Here is a 15,893-nt window from a genome sequence, read left to right on the forward strand (position 1 = left end):
TTATTGAGAGAGAGAGAGAGTATGTGTGTGAACAAGCAGGGGAGGGGCAGAGAGAGGTGAGAGAGAGAATCCCAAGCAGGCTCCATACTATTAGTGCAAAGCCTGCCACGGGACTTCAATTCACAAACCTATGAAATCATGACCTGAACTGAAATCAAGAGTTTGAGGCTTGGGGCACCTGGGTGGCTCAGTTGGTTGAGGGTCCAACTTCAGCTCAGGTCATGATCTCACAGTTGGTGAGATCAAGCCCGGCGTGGGGCTCTGTGCTGATGGCTTGGAGCCTGAGGCCTGTTTTGCATTCTGTGTCTCCCTCTCTCTCTGCCCCTCCACCACTCATACTCTGTCTCTCTCTCTCTCAAAAATAAAATAAAATTAAAAAAAAAAAGAGTTGGAGGTTTAACTGACTGAGCCACCCAGGCGCCCCTCTGCCCCCTCTGCATATTTCTTTTGACACAGTAATTGCACTAATTAGAATTTATCTTACAGATATTCTCCCACATATGAAATGTGGGATATATAAGGTTATTCACTAAAGCACTTTTGTAACAGCAAAACATTAGAAACAACCTAACGCCCACCAAGAAGGAACTAGTTGGGGGCGCCTGGGTGGCTCAGTTGGTTAAGTGTCAGATTTTGGCTCAGGTCATGATCTCACAGTTTGTGAGTTCGAGCCCTGCGTCAGGCTCTGTGCTGACAGCTCAGAGCCTGGAGCCTGCTTCATATTCTATGTCTCCCTCTCTCTGCCCCTCCCCGACTCATGCTCTGTCTCTCTCAAAAAATAAACATTAAAAAATTTTAAGAAAAAAAAGAAGGAAGTGGTTGAGTTATGGTATATCCATATAATTGGAATACTTTCCAAAAAATAAAATATTCTACATTTATTTAAATAAAGACTGAGGGGGCGCCTGGGTGGCGCAGTCGGTTAAGCGTCCGACTTCAGCCAGGTCACGATCTCGTGGTCTGTGAGTTCGAGCCCCGCGTCAGGCTCTGGGCTGATGGCTCAGAGCCTGGAGCCTGTTTCCGATTCTGTGTCTCCCTCTCTCTCTGCCCCTCCCCCGTTCATGCTCTGTCTCTCTCTGTCCCAAAAATAAATAAACGTTGAAAAAAAAAATTTTTAAATAAATAAAGACTGAGGAAGTTTCTTATGTGTTGATTTTTCAGATCTTTAAGACATGTAGAAAGGCAAGGTATAGGGGCGCCTGGGTGGCTTGGTCAGTTAAGCGTCCGACTTCGGCTCAGGTCATGATCTCACTGTCCATGAGTTCGAGCCCCACGTTGGGCTCTGTGCTGACAGCTCAGAGCCTGGAGCCTGTTTCAGATTCTGTGTCTCCCTCTCTCTCTGCCCCTCCCCTGTTCATGCTCTGTCTCTCTCCGTCTCAAAAATAAATAAACGTTAAAAAAATTTTTTTTAATAAAAAAAAAAAAAAGAAAAGCAAGGTATAGAACAGCCAAGTATGATATGCTGTCAACATATCAGGAGAAGGAAGGAAACATATATACACAATATACATATACAATAAAATAATTTCCTAAAATTTCTTTTTTTTTAACTTAAAGTCTCCTAAAATTATACAATATAAAAGCAAAATTTAGGGGCAAAAATTATCATTAAACATATCTTATCCTATCTCACTTTATATACTCAAATAAATTCAAGGCAGATTAAAATGTTCAAGTATAAAAGTTGGAACTGTTAACATAGTAGGACAAAGGGAGGGGATTTAACATTTTTTAAGGATATCAGAATGATCATGGCCTAAATGACACAAACCCCAGAAGCCTGACTGTATTAGTGTGTTTGTGTGTTTTAAGAAACCTCTTTATTGAGGTATATTTTATAGACCACAAAATTTATCCATTTTAAGTATACAATTCAATGACAGTCATTATACTTACAGAGGTAGGCATCCATCACTACAGTCCAGTTTGAGAACACTTCTATCACCCTAAAAAGACCCCTCTGGCCATTTGCAGTCAATTACCATTCCTACCCCCAGGCAATCACTAATCTGTCTTATTGTCTCTACAGATTTAGATTTTTTGGACATTTCAAATAGATGGAATCATACAATATGTGAGATTTTGTATTTTAATGTGTTTGTATTCTTTCATTCAACATGCTGTTTTCAAGGTTGAACCATATTGTAGCATGTATTAGTAATTCATTTGCTTATATTGCTGAAAAGCATTCCATTGTATGGATATATCATTTTGCTTATCCATTCACCAGCAGACAGATAACTGTTCTGTTTCCAATTTGTGGCTATTATCAACATGCTGCTGAGAACATTAACATGCAAGTCCCCATGTAGACAAGGATCTTCATTTCTCTTGGGTATCTAGATACCTAGAAGTAGAATTACAGGGTCATAGTTTAACTTAAACTTTTTAAGAAATGACCAAACTGCTTTCCAAACTGAAAAGCATTGTTATATTCATACCAGCAACATAAGAGGGTTCCTGCTTCTCCTCTTCTCTTCCTGGCCAACATGTATTATTATCTTCTTCTTTCAAAAAAAATGTTTATTGATTTATTTTGAGAGAGAGCGAGAGAGCAAGGGAGGGACAGAAAGAGAGGAAGAGAGAGAATCCTAAGTAGGCTCCTTGCTTTTAGCACAGACCCCTATGTGGGGCTCACTCGCATGAACCACGAGGTCATGAACTGAGCTGAAATCAAGAGTCTGATGCTTAACCCACTGAGCCACCTGGAGCCCCTTGTCTTATTATGGCCATTTGGTTATAGTAGGTGTAAAGTGGTACCTCCCTGTGCTTTTAACTTGCATTTCTCTAATGAATAATGATGTTGAGCCACATATTACATGCTTCTTTAGCCACATCGATCTCTTTGGGGAAATACTATCAAAGATTTTGCTCGCTTTACTTTATTATTAATTTTTAAAGTAGGCTCCACGCCCAACACCAGGCTTGAACTCACAACCCTGAGATCAAGAGTCAGACCCTCCCCTGACTGAGCCACCCAAGCACCCCTCGCCCATTCTAAAATTAGACTGAGGGGGTTTGGCTGGCTAAATCAGTAGAGAATGCGACTCTTGATCTCAGCATCATGAGTTCAAGCCCCACATTGGGTTGTAGAACTTACTTAAAATAAATAAATACATACATACATACATACATACTGATTATATTTGATTACATAAAAATGAAAATTTTCTCCATGGAAAAATATATCATAAGCTAAGTACAAAGGTGAAAAAAAACTTGAAGAATAAAAGAAGTGCAAGGCTTGTACACTGAAAACTTCAAACGTCATCGAAAGAAATTAAAGACCTAGCAAAATGGAAAAGCATCTCATGCTTGCAGACTGGAAAACTAATATTGTTAGGAACGCACTACTCCCCCAACTGATCTACAGATACAACGTAATCCCTATCAAAATCTCAGATGTTTTTTTGCAAACTGACAAGGTGGTCCTAAATTTTATATAGAAATGCAAGGCACCTGGTAGAGCCAAAACAATCTTGAGAAAGAAGAACACAGTACAAGGACTCACACTTCTTCTTCTTTTTTTATTTTTTTAAATGTTTATTTGTTTCTGTGAGAGAGAATGAGAGAGAGTGAGCAGGGGAGGGGCAGAGAGAGAGGGAGACACAGAATCCAAAGCAGGCTCCAGTCTCCGAGCCACCAGCACGGAACCTGATGCGGGGCTCGAACTCATGAATCGTGAGACCATGACCTGAGCCGAAGTCAGATGTTTAACCGACTGAGCCACCCAGGCACCCCTCACACTTCTTGATTTCAAAACTTACTATAAAGCAAATTAAGGCAATGTGGACAGAGAAGACAAATACTGTATGATTTTACTTATATGTATAATCTTAAAAAGCCAAACTCATAAAACAGAGGATGGAATGGACTGCCAAGGATTGAGGGGTGAGAGAAATGGGGAGATATCAGTCAAACGGTGCAAACTTCCAGTTATAAGATGAATAAATTCTGGGGATCTAACGTACAGCATGGTGATTATCGTTAATAATAGTATATTATATTGCTAATATACTTCAGCTAATAGCTGAAAGCTGCTAAGAGAGATGTTAAACGTTCTCATCATACACAAAAATGGTAATTATATGACACGATGGAGGTGTTAGCTAATGCCTTGGTGGTAATCATTTTGCACTGTGTAAGTGTATCAAATCACACTGAACACCTTAAACTTACATGATGTTATGTCAATTATATCTCAAAAAAGCTGAGGGCCAAAAAGACAAGAAGGCACTGGCACGAGGGTAGATATACAGAGCAACAGCATATAATTAATTAATCAAGCATATAATTAAGAGGTCAGAAATAATCTCTCACATTTATGCTCCACTGATTTTTGACAAGGATGCCAAGATCATTTAATGGGGAAAGAATAGTCCGATGAACAAAAGGTGCTAGGACAAGTGGATATCCATCTCTAAAAGAATCAAGTTGGAAAAAAAAAAAAAATTAAGTTGGACCCATACCTCACACTGTATACAAAATTTAACTCAAAATGGATCACAGACATAAATGTTAAGAGCTAAAACTATAAAACTCTTAGAAGAAAACTTAAGGGTAAATCTTTGTGACCTTGGATAAAGCAATGGTTTCTTAGATATGCCACCGAAAGCATAGATGACAAAAGAAAAAAAGAGAAAAACTGAACTTCATCAAAATTAAAAACATCTGTGCTTCAACCAGCACCATCAAGAAAGTGAAAAGACAACCACAGCCTGAGAGAATATATTTGCAAGTCATATGTATGATGAGGGACTTGTGTCCAGAATAGATTACAAGACTTTGTTACAAGTCAACAATAAAAAGACAGATAATCTAATTTAAAACCAGGAAAGGGCACTTGGGTGGTTCAGTCAGTTTAGTGTCTGACTTCAGCTCAGCTCATGATCTCATGGTTCGTGAGTTCAAGCCCCACATCTGGCTCCATGCTGACAGCGTGGAGCCTGCTTGAGATTCTCTCTTTATCCCTCTCTCTCTGCCTCTCCACCACTCATGCTCGCTCTCTCAAAATAAACTTAAAAAAATAAAAATTATAATAATAAAATAAAACCAGGCAAAGAGGGGTGCCTGGGTGGGTGGTTTAGTTGGTTAAATGTCCGACTCTTGATTTCAGTTCAGGTCATGATCTCACAGTTTGTGGGGTTGAGTCCTGTGTCAGGCTCTTTGCTAACAAAGGGAGCCTCCTTGGGATTCTCTCTCTCTCCCTCTCTCAAAATAAATAAATAAAACTTTAAAAAAATCTATAGGGGTGCCTGGGTGGCTCAGTCAGTTAAACATCTCACTTTGGCTCAGGTCATGATCTCATGGGTTCATGAGTTCTGGCCCCACATGGGGCTCCAGGCTGACAGTGCAGATCCTGCTTGGGATTCTCTCTCTCTCCCTCTCTCTGCCCCTCCCCCGCTTGTGCTTTCTCTCTCAAAATAAATAAACTTAAAATACATACACACACACACACACACACACACACACAAAGGATCTGAATGGATATTTCTCCAAAGAAAATAAATAGCCAAGAAACAAATGAAAAGATGTTCAACATCATGTAATCAGGAAATTGCAAATCAAAACCACAATGTGACGCCACTATACAGCCATTAATGACTAAAAAAGGCAGACAATAATAAGTATTGTCATGGATATTGAATAACTGGAGCCCTCACACATTGTTGATGGTATTGTAAAATGGCAGTCATTTTGGAAAACTGATCGTCGGTGGTTCCTCAAAATGTTAAACAGTGTTACCATATGACTTCCAAGAGAATATATATCCAAGACAATTGAAAACACACAAAAATTTGTACATGTATGTTCACAGTAGGAGTATTCATAATAGCTAGAAAGTGGAATCAATCCAAATATCCAACAACTGACGAATGGATAAACAAAATGTGGCATATCCACACAATGGGATATTATTTGGCCCTAAAAGAGAATGAAATTCTGATACATGCTTTATGAACCTTGAAATATACTAAGTAAAAAAAGCCAGACACACCCCCGAACTGTGAGATCATGACCTGAGCCCAAATCGAGTTGGATGCCTAGCCGACTAAGCCACTCAGGCGCCCCCCAAAAAGAAAAGTGATTTTAAACATCCAAAATTATGTCTTACAATGAGCAAGAGGCAAATTAAAACAAGACAATACTTTGGCAAAATGACAAAAAGGATAACTGTTATTACTGTGTTCATGAGGATGTGGAGAAGCAGGTATTGCACATTGTTGGTAGGGACATAAACTGCAACATCCTCTTTAAAGGGATGTAAATAAAATAAATGTATAACATATATTTTGACATAGCAATTCCACTTTTAAGATTTCATGAATTCTACTCTCACACGTACACAAAGCATGTACAGGGGTACTCCATGCAAAGTTATCCAGAACCGCACAAGAATGGAAACAGTCTTAAGAGCTGACTAGGGGCGCCTGGGTGGCGCAGTCGGTTAAGCGTCCGACTTCAGCCAGGTCACGATCTTGCGGTGTGTGAGTTCGAGCCCCGCGTCGGGCTCTGGGCTGATGGCTCAGAGCCTGGAGCCTGTTTCCGATTCTGTGTCTCCCTCTCTCTCTGCCCCTGCCCCGTTCATGCTCTGCCTCTCTCTGTCCCAAAAATAAATAAACGTTAAAAAAAAAAAAAAAATTAAAAAAAAAAAAAGAGCTGACTAAAAAATTATGGTGCAGGCATACAACATGCTACTATAAAGGGATTAAAAAGAATGAGATAGATCTATATATACTGGTAAGGAACAAATATCAAGATATACTGTGGAGTGAAAAAAGGCACTGCATGTATGATACTCCTGGTTTAAAAGAGAAAAAAAGATAGGGTGCATGCACACACACACACACACACACACACACACACACACACACACACAATATGTCCATGGTCCAGAAGTGACTTAGAACTTGGGAAATAGTAGGAGGGAGACTTACATTTCACTGTTCTATACTATTTGAATTTTAAACATGAACTAGTATTACTTATTATAGATTCTATACTGCAAGCATATACAAACAGGTAACACAACTTGTAAAGAAACTGTATTTGCCAAAGAAAATGAAAACGCTAATTTGAAAAGATATATGCAGCTCTATGTTCACTACAGTATTATTTATAATAGCCAAGATATGGAAACAACCTAAGTGTCCATCAATGGATGAATGGATAAAGACTTGTGTGAGCATGTGTGTGTGTGTATAAAATGGAATACTACTCAAACATAAAAAAGAGGGAAATCTTGCCATCTGCAACAGTGTGGGTGGACCTCAACAGTATTATGCTGAAATAAGACAGAGAAAGACAAATACCATGTAACTTCACTTATATGTGGAATCTATAAAACAAAACTCATACATATAAAAAAAGACTGGTGATTGCCAGAGGGGAAGGGGGTGAGAGGGTAGGAGAAATGGGTGAAAGCGGTCAAAGGTACAAACTTCCAGATATAAAATAAGCAAGTCATGGGAATGTACTGCATGATGATTACAGGAGATAATATTATATTGAATATTTGAAAGCTGCCAAGAGAATAAATCTTAAAAGTTCTCATCACAAGGAAAAACAATTTTTTTTTTGTAGCTTTGTATGGTGACTGATAACCAGACTTATTGTGGCCATCACAGTGTATACAAATTTTGAATCATGTTGTACATCCGAAACTTATATGTTACACATGAATTTTACCTCAATTAAAACAAACAAACAAACAAAAAGCAAACAAACAAAGCACCTGGGTGGCTCCGGTGGGTTGAGTGACAGACTCTTGATTTTGGCTTAGGTCATGATCTCATGGTTTGTGGGTTTAAGCCCTGCACCTGGGTCTGTACTGACAAGTACAGAGCCTGCTTGGGATTATCCCTCTCCCTCTGCCCTCTGTATTTGAATCCTGCCTAAAAAAAAGAGGTCTCTTTTCGTCAAGTTCACAAAACAGCCTCCTCAGCAAGATGGTGTAAAGGGACTGGTGCTGGCAGAGCTAACCCACCCACGATTCCTGGAAGTGGTGCATTTTCATCCAGGTACTGTTCAGCTGCAAAGCCGTACAGTTTAGGGGATGCTGTTTAATGCTTGTGAAGCAACAGTAACTCAAGAGAACGAATGATTATCATGAATAAAAAAACTTGCTAACTTTTACTGAGTACACGTAAGCCCCTCCCATGCATTTACTCAGGTATTGCTCACCACGATCCAGTAAAGTGGGTACTATTTACCATCTTACAGTTGAAGAAATTGGCTCAAAGATAGTGATTTGATGAATGCTCACTGCCAGCAACCAGACAATCTAACGAGAGTTTGTAACTGATAGGATTCCTTGTCAAACCACAAGGGGAAGGGACATGCCTAGTAACCAGGACTCCCGACTCCTGCGCCAGACAGCTTCCATCAGACCCGCGCGGCTTCGGAGTAGCAGAGGAAGGCCAAAGCAGCCCTGCGGGCACGAGTCTGGGAACCCCGCTTCCGGGAACCGGCCCACCCCAAGAAGTACCACTCGGGGACCTGCTTCCCGGCATCCTTCCCGCGCGACTGCTCACTTCCGGCCCTAAGTGGGCCTAAGCATAAGCATCACCTGGCCAAGCACCCTGCTCCTTGGACACGCTCTCCGCCGGTATTCCTGGCTTTACACCCTCGTCCCACCGCCGCCCCCGCCTTCTGTCAACACGGCCCCCGTTCCTGCTCTGCGCCCCCCGCCCCGGCCCCAGGGCCCGAAGCTGATGACCGCCCTCACCTCCTCTCTCTTCGCCTGCCGCGGCCTTTTACAAACGCGTCCAAACTGTTCGCTGTAACGACAGTCGTTATTGGTCAGGGCCGCCCACGCGCGGTAAATACCCGCCCACTCCGTTCGCGTTGTCTGATGGGAGTTGTAGTTGACTCCTGTAGGCGGGTAAGAATTGCGGCGGATTGCCTTGGTGGAGTCTGAGCTAACCTGGAGGCTGTAGCGCTCAGTGGGGCCGGAGTGCTTCTGGCCGACCCTGCTGGGACAGAAGGCACCGATAGGGTTCTAGGGCTGATCATGACTGCTTCAGCCCTGAGAGAACCCTGTTTCTGGTAGAATTCATTGGTAATTGATTTAAAAAATCGCCTAAGATGATCTGTATTATTACTGTGATTTATCGTTTTGTCAAGGGAGGTCATGTTCCAAAGTATTCACTGTTTCTAATACTTGTGTGTTTATATCAAGTTATCTTTTTCTACCTTCCTCACGTGCTGACATACTAGAACGTTTTCCCTTGTAATGAATTGAAATCGGCTTCCTATGTGTTTTAGTTCTGTTCCTTGGAATCACACAGAGTAAATCTTTGTTCATTGTTGAAGAAAGCTTCCGAGTGCAGTGTGTTAAGGATGAGGCCTGTGTGTTGGAGAACTCTGGTATGAGATTTCCTGAAGTTTTGGGCCTTGATTCTATTACTTATAGGGGTGGCACGGTGGGCAGGTTGTGTAAGAACCTTAGTCTTCTCATCTGTTAATAAGATAAATGGTTCTTTCCAGGACTCTAATTTGCTATATTGTTTCTCAAACTGGAGGAAAGTGGATTAGGGCACACTTTTCCAGAGTATTTTTCCAATTTTGTGACTCTGTTTTGATTATAAGCTTTTAAAATGATGATCAGTATATCCTGGGTCATCTGGATGATCACCTAATAATACCGTAGAGTTTCAGTCCCGGTTTGTGTTTATGATTGTATCCGTGCAAAGTGATTCTCTAGAGCAGTTGTTCTTCTTCTGGGAGCATTGCTACAAGCATCTAGTGAATAGATGCCATGGATGTTATTTAAGATCCCATGGGGCATCAGACTAGCTCACTCAGTAGAGCCTATGACTTTTGATCTTGGGGGTTGTGGGTTTGAGCCCCATGTTGGGTGTAGAGAGATTACTTAAAAATAGGGGCGCCTGGGTGGCGCAGTCGGTTAAGCGTCCGACTTCAGCCAGGTCACGATCTCGCGGTCCGTGGGTTCCAGCCCCGCGTCAGGCTCTGGGCTGATGGAGCCTGTTTCCGATTCTGTGTCTCCCTCTCTCTCTGCCCCTCCCCCGTTCATGCTCTGTCTCTCTCTGTCCCAAAAATGAATAAAACGTTGAAAAAAAAATTTAAAAAAAAATAAAATAAAATCGTAGGGCATCTGGGTGACTTAGTCACTTAAACATAAGTCTCTTGATTTTGGCTCAGGTCATGATCCCAGGCTCGTGGGATCAAGCCCCAAATCAAGCTCTGTGATGAGCATGGAGCCTGCTTGGGATTCTCTCATCCTCTCCCTCTCTGCTCCTCCCCCTCTCCCAAAATAAATAAACATTTAAAGAAATAACAAAGAAAATAACATCTTTTTAAAAATCTTATGGTACACAAAACAGCCGAGCCCTCACAACAAAGAATTATCTGGACCCAGATATCAATAGTGCTGGGGCACCTGGGTTGCTTAGTCGGTTAAGCGTCTGACTTCGGCTCATGTCATGATCTCACAGTTCATGAGTTTGAGCCCCACGTCGGGCTCTCTGCTGTCAGTGCAGAGCCTGCTTTGGATCCATTGTCCCCCTTTCCCCCTTCCCTGCTCTCTCTCTCAAAATAAATAAATAGACTTTATTAAAAAAATTTTTTTTAATGTTTGTTTTTGAGACCGGGAGAGACAGAGCATGAGTGGGGGACGGGCAGAGAGAGAGGGAAACACAGAAAGGGAAGCAGGCTCTGGGCTCTGAGCTGTCAGCACAGAGCCTGACGCGGGGCTCAAACTCACAGACCATGAGATCATGACCTGAGCCAGAGTCAGATGCTTAACCGACTGAGCCACCCAGGTGCCCTAAATAAATAGACTTTAAAAAAAGAGTTAAAAAAAAAAGCCACTAGTGCCAAAGTTGAGAGACCCTGTGTTAGAAAGTGGGGAGAAGGGACTGTAAGGTATCCTCCAAACTGAGAAGGCACTTTGAAACCAAAAAATGAAGCAGGCAGGCAACTCCATACAGTTTACAGAATTTTATTCAGGGTAACTTACTGACAGGGAGGGTCCAGAGGGTGATGATCCAGGCAGCTGTGCAGCTAGTCTTTGCAAAGTCCAGATCTAAATTTGCAGATTTTATAGAAAGGAGGGATGGTCAGGAGGGCACTGAGGTGAGGTCAAAGGGTCTGCATACAATTCATTGATAGCTAACCTTTAACAGACCTCATGGTGCCATCTGTGCATCGAGGAGGTAGGTGGAGGGAAACTGTTATCTGTACTAGTTATCTAAACAAATTTAGGGAAAGCAAGAGCAAGCCTCCCCACATTCTGGTCATGGCATACATCAACCTCTAAGGGGCCTGAAACGGCCCCAGGGGAGGTCATCACAGGTACATGGATAGGTGGTGGGGCCAAAGATGGAGTCAGTAGCATCAGAGCTCCTACACTCTGTTTTAGAGAGAGTGGTTACAATGTTTTCAATGGAATTGCCCAAATGTGTCCTAAGAGATTTGTGGGTTTTCAGTTTAGATATGTTGTATGTTCCAGTCAGGAAGGAAGCTATCAAGCAACCCCATTCTATTTTTAAGTAGTTTTTTAAGTAGGCTCCACACCCAACGTGGTGCTTGATCTCATGACCCCATGATCAAGAACTGCATGAGATACCAACTGAGCCAGCAGGGAACCCCTAAGTAACCCTATTCTAGAAGAGGTTTCTTCCTTCCAAGCCATACACTCAGGGTTCTTCTAAGAAGAACCAAAGAAGGGCCTTTGAAGAAGCATTACCATCCTGGAAGTCCCTTCTGAGCCTTCTTGTAAATAGGATTCTCAGACTGCATAATATTCTCATTATGGTTTGACACAATGAGACAAAATGAGGACACAATGAGACCTTCCTTCTCTATTCTCTGAACATCATTTTTTTCAGCCTCGAGGTAGATTTTTTCTTAAAGTTTATTTTATTTATTTTGAGAGAGAGGGAGGGAGGGAGAAGGAGGGAAAGAGACAGGCAGAGAGAGAGGAAGAGAGAGAATCCGAAGCAGGCTCCACACTTCTAGCACAAAACCCAATGTGGGGCTCAATTCCATGAACCTGATCATGACCTGAGCTGATATCAAGAATTGGACCCTTAAACCAACTTGAACCACCCAGGCACCTCCACTGTGATTCTTTAATCTGAGAATTCCTAGCTTTCTACAATTGTGGAAAATTCTCAATCATTATCTCTTCAAATATTATGTATCTCATGTTGTTTTATTTTATGGAAGTCTAGTTTAAATTTTTTTTTTTCAACGTTTATTTATTTTTGGGACAGAGAGAGACAGAGCATGAACGGGGGAGGGGCAGAGAGAGAGGGAGACACAGCATCGGAAACAGGCTCCAGGCTCTGAGCCATCAGCCCAGAGCCCGACGCGGGGCTCGAACTCACGGACCGCGAGATCGTGACCTGGCTGAAGTCGGACGCTTAACCGACTGCGCCACCCAGGTGCCCCTGGAAGTCTAGTTTAAATGTATGGTAGGGGTGCCTGCCTGGCTCAGTCTGTAGAACATATGACTCTTGATCTTGAGGTTGTGGGTTTGAGCCTCACATTGGGGTAGAGATTACTTAAAAACAAAACCTTTAGGGGCGCCTGGGTGTCACTTAAGTGTCCAACTTTTGATTTCAGCTCAGGTCATGACCTCATGGTCATGAGATGGAGCCTTGCATTGGGCTCCACACTGGGTGTGGAGTCTGCTTAAGATTCTCTCTCTCTCTCTCTCTCTCTCTCTCTGCCTCTCCTCTGCTTGTGTGCACTGCTCGCTCTGTCACCCCCAAAAAGGAAAAAAAAAAACTTTAAAAAATGCATTTTAGATTTCTCATTTTATTCAGTCAGTCCACTGAATTTTTAATTTTGCCTGTTGTATTTTTAAGTTTATTTTATTTATTTTGAGAGAGACAGAGAGAGCATGAGCTGGGGAGGGGCAGAGAGAGAGGGAGAGAATCTTAAGTGCACTCAGCACAGAGCCAGAGGTGGAGCTCAATCCCAGAACTTCGAGATCATGACCTGAACTGAAATCGAGTTGGTCACTGAATGGACTGAGCCACCCAGCTGTCCCTCAGTTATTGTATTTTTAATTTCTAGAGGCTTTATCAGTTTCTTTTAAATTCAAGGGGTGCCTGGGTGGCTCAGTCCGTTGAGCATCCAACTATTGATTTTGGCTCAGCTCACGATCTCTTGGTTCATGGGATTGAGCCCCACGTCAGGCTCTGTGCTGATAGCAAAAGGAATCTGCTTGGGATTTCTCTCTCTCCCTCTCTCTCTCTGCCCCTCCTTTGCTCTTGTTCTCACAAAATAAATAACGTTAACAAAACAACGTTGAAGCACCTGAACTTATCCTCCATCATTTGCTAACTCTAGCATCTCTCTGGGCAATTTCCATCCCATAGATCAAACTATCACCTAAATGCTGAGGACTCCCATCTCTGGAGTATTCAGTCTGGATCTCCCTTCTAAATTCCGTACCATTACCTACTGGTGATTTGATTGTCACACACATTCAAGCTGCCCATGTTGAAGGCTGGAACTCAGCCTTCCTCTCCTGCCCTCTAAGTAGCTTCTATCCTTACCTGCCCTCACAAACTTCTCCTTTTCCTTTTACAACCCCAGTAACTAGTCCCACCATCCATCTGATTGCTCAAGCCAGGAGCCTGGGAGACATCTTAGCTAAACACAAATTAGATCAATGGCTCCCTGGGACCTTTACAATAAAAAGTCCGTCTCACTTGGCATAGCATAAAGAATTGGCCTTGATTTGGTCTTTTAGTTTTAGCTCTTATCACCTCACACCTAGTACTCTAGCTGGCAGTACTATCAGCACATGGCAGAAAAGCCATCTGGTCAAAAGCAGATTGTACAAGATAACAATTTGATTGATTTATTAAGTTCAGTAAACATGTATTGAAAATGTATTATTTGCCAGGGACTGGCCATATATGGTATTATAGAAAATAGTCACCAGCTTTGGGTTTAGTGAAAAATGTGGTTTTTTTTTTTTTTAAGAACATAAGTTTTAAAGATATAATCATACAAATAAATATACCAGTTGGCCCTTGATCATGGGTTTAAACTGTGTGGGTCCTCTTATAGACTTTTTCCAATATAGTACAGTACTATAAATATATTTTGATTTTTAAAAAAATTTTATTTAAACCCAAGTTAGTTAACATATAGCGTTAATAGTGGTTTCAGGAGTAGAATTTAGTGTTTCATCTCTTACATCTAACACCCAGTGCTCATCCCAACAAGGGCCTTCCTTAGTACCCATCACCCATTTAGCTCATTCCCTACCCACCTCCCCTCCAGCAACCCTTAGTTTGTCTCCTATTTTCTTAATAACTTTTCTCTAACTTACTTTACTGTAAGAAAACAGTATATACTTATAACTTACAAATTATGTGTTGATTGACTATATTATTGGCAAGTCTTCCAGTCAACAGTAGGTTTGGGGGAAGTCAAAGGTTATACACAGATTGTCGACTGAGCAGGGTGTTCCTAACCTTTGCATTGTTCAAGGGTCAACTAAAAATTGTGACAAATCCTATAAAGGAAAAGCTTTATAAGATGGTATGAGAAGCTATTGACTTATGACTTAGATTGTGGGTAAAGGAATGCCTTTTAAAGGAAGTGACATTAAAAAAAAATTTTTTTTTGACAGGGAGAGAAAGAGAGAGAGATCGTGAGCAGGGGAGGGGCAGAGAGAGGGAGACACAGAATCTGAAGCAGGCTCAGATTCAGATGCAGGAGCAGACTCAGGGCTTGAACCCATGAACCGAAACAGGAGATCATGACCTGAGCCAAAGTTGGAACCTTAACTGACTGAGCCACCCAGGCGCCCCTAAATGAAGTGACATTTAAGTGGAGACCTGAGGATACAGCAGGCAAAAGGCATTTAGGTGGCAAGACCCTATAATAGGAGTCTCTCAGTCCCCAATCCACTTCTTTGTTTTGTCCAACATGTCTCCTCTCCATCATTGAGCCAGTTGGCTCAATGTTAGGGTTTGTCAATAGAGGGCACTGGGGGAATAACGTGAGGCAATGGTGTTCACGGGAAAGCACTTCCCTTATGGGTGCCGATTCTCTTCTCTTTTTCAGTGTGGGAGCCAGTGGGTCAGTGTATGGAAGACCCAGTGATGCTCCTCAGTGGTCTTTGGGATCTGAGATCCCACCCTCAGACCACTCTCTCCCCTGCCTGCAGCTGCCTTCCACGGGAATTTTGGCTGTACCAGCTTACAGATGTTTCTAGGAGTGACAGATAAAATACAGAATGCCCAGTTAAATTTGAATTTCAGTTAAACAAAAATGTTTTTAGTATGCTACATGCATTATTTGGGATTGTGGTTTTTTTGCTACATCTGGCAACCTTGGCTGTTTTCCCACCTGGTGGACTATTGCTACAGACCAGCTCTAGCTGGTTCATGCTCTCTGGCAACAGATGATTTCTATGGACCAGCTATGGCCCATGCCCTCTGGCAGGTTTCTTCACCAGGCTGCACGTTCCTGTGGGAACCAAGTCTTTGAAGAGGTCAGAATGTCAGGGCTCTCCTAAAACCCTAGTTCTTTCATTGTCCACTCTGTTTATAAGTAGTAGCTTTTTTCACCTGTGACTCCTGGATCCCTTTAACAAAGTCCTTGTTTTACCCCATTTAGTAGTTAACCACTCTTGCTATTACTATTAAATTTCCTTTTCAAATTTTTAGTGTTGGTTTCTGTCTCCTGACATAAAGTGTTAAAGATGAGTGTGGAACAGAAGGGCTTACGGGACAGTGAATGGCCTGCTGTCAAGATGGAAAGCACAAATCACACAAATGGCAATGCAAACCATATTAAACATTTTTTTAAAAAAAGATTTTAAGTAATCTCCACACCCAGTGTGGGGCTTGAACTCACAACCCTGAGATCAAGAGTCACACACTCTGCCAACTGAGCCA

General features: G+C 42.1%; 1 protein-coding gene across 2 annotated transcripts in view; it reads right to left on the reverse strand.

Moving 5' to 3' along the window:
• Positions 1–8,769, reverse strand: part of CUNH2orf42 (chromosome unknown C2orf42 homolog) — a 33,277-nt gene extending 24,508 nt beyond the window's left edge. The window contains exon 1 of one of the 2 annotated variants that reach the window (XM_047068882.1): positions 8,729–8,769. The gene's annotated coding sequence lies outside the window, so the exon portion shown is untranslated. Of the gene's footprint in view, positions 1–8,569; positions 8,609–8,728 lie in introns of those variants that run through there. The other variant, XM_047068883.1, reaches the window with a different exon arrangement.
• Between the last annotated feature and the right edge of the window lie 7,124 nt (positions 8,770–15,893).

Source organism: Lynx rufus, unplaced genomic scaffold (genome assembly GCF_022079265.1).
Source record: "Lynx rufus isolate CCGP_SWC_20201006 ecotype Redwood Valley unplaced genomic scaffold, mLynRuf1.p SCAF_8, whole genome shotgun sequence".
Classification (NCBI taxonomy): Eukaryota; Metazoa; Chordata; class Mammalia; order Carnivora; family Felidae; genus Lynx; species Lynx rufus.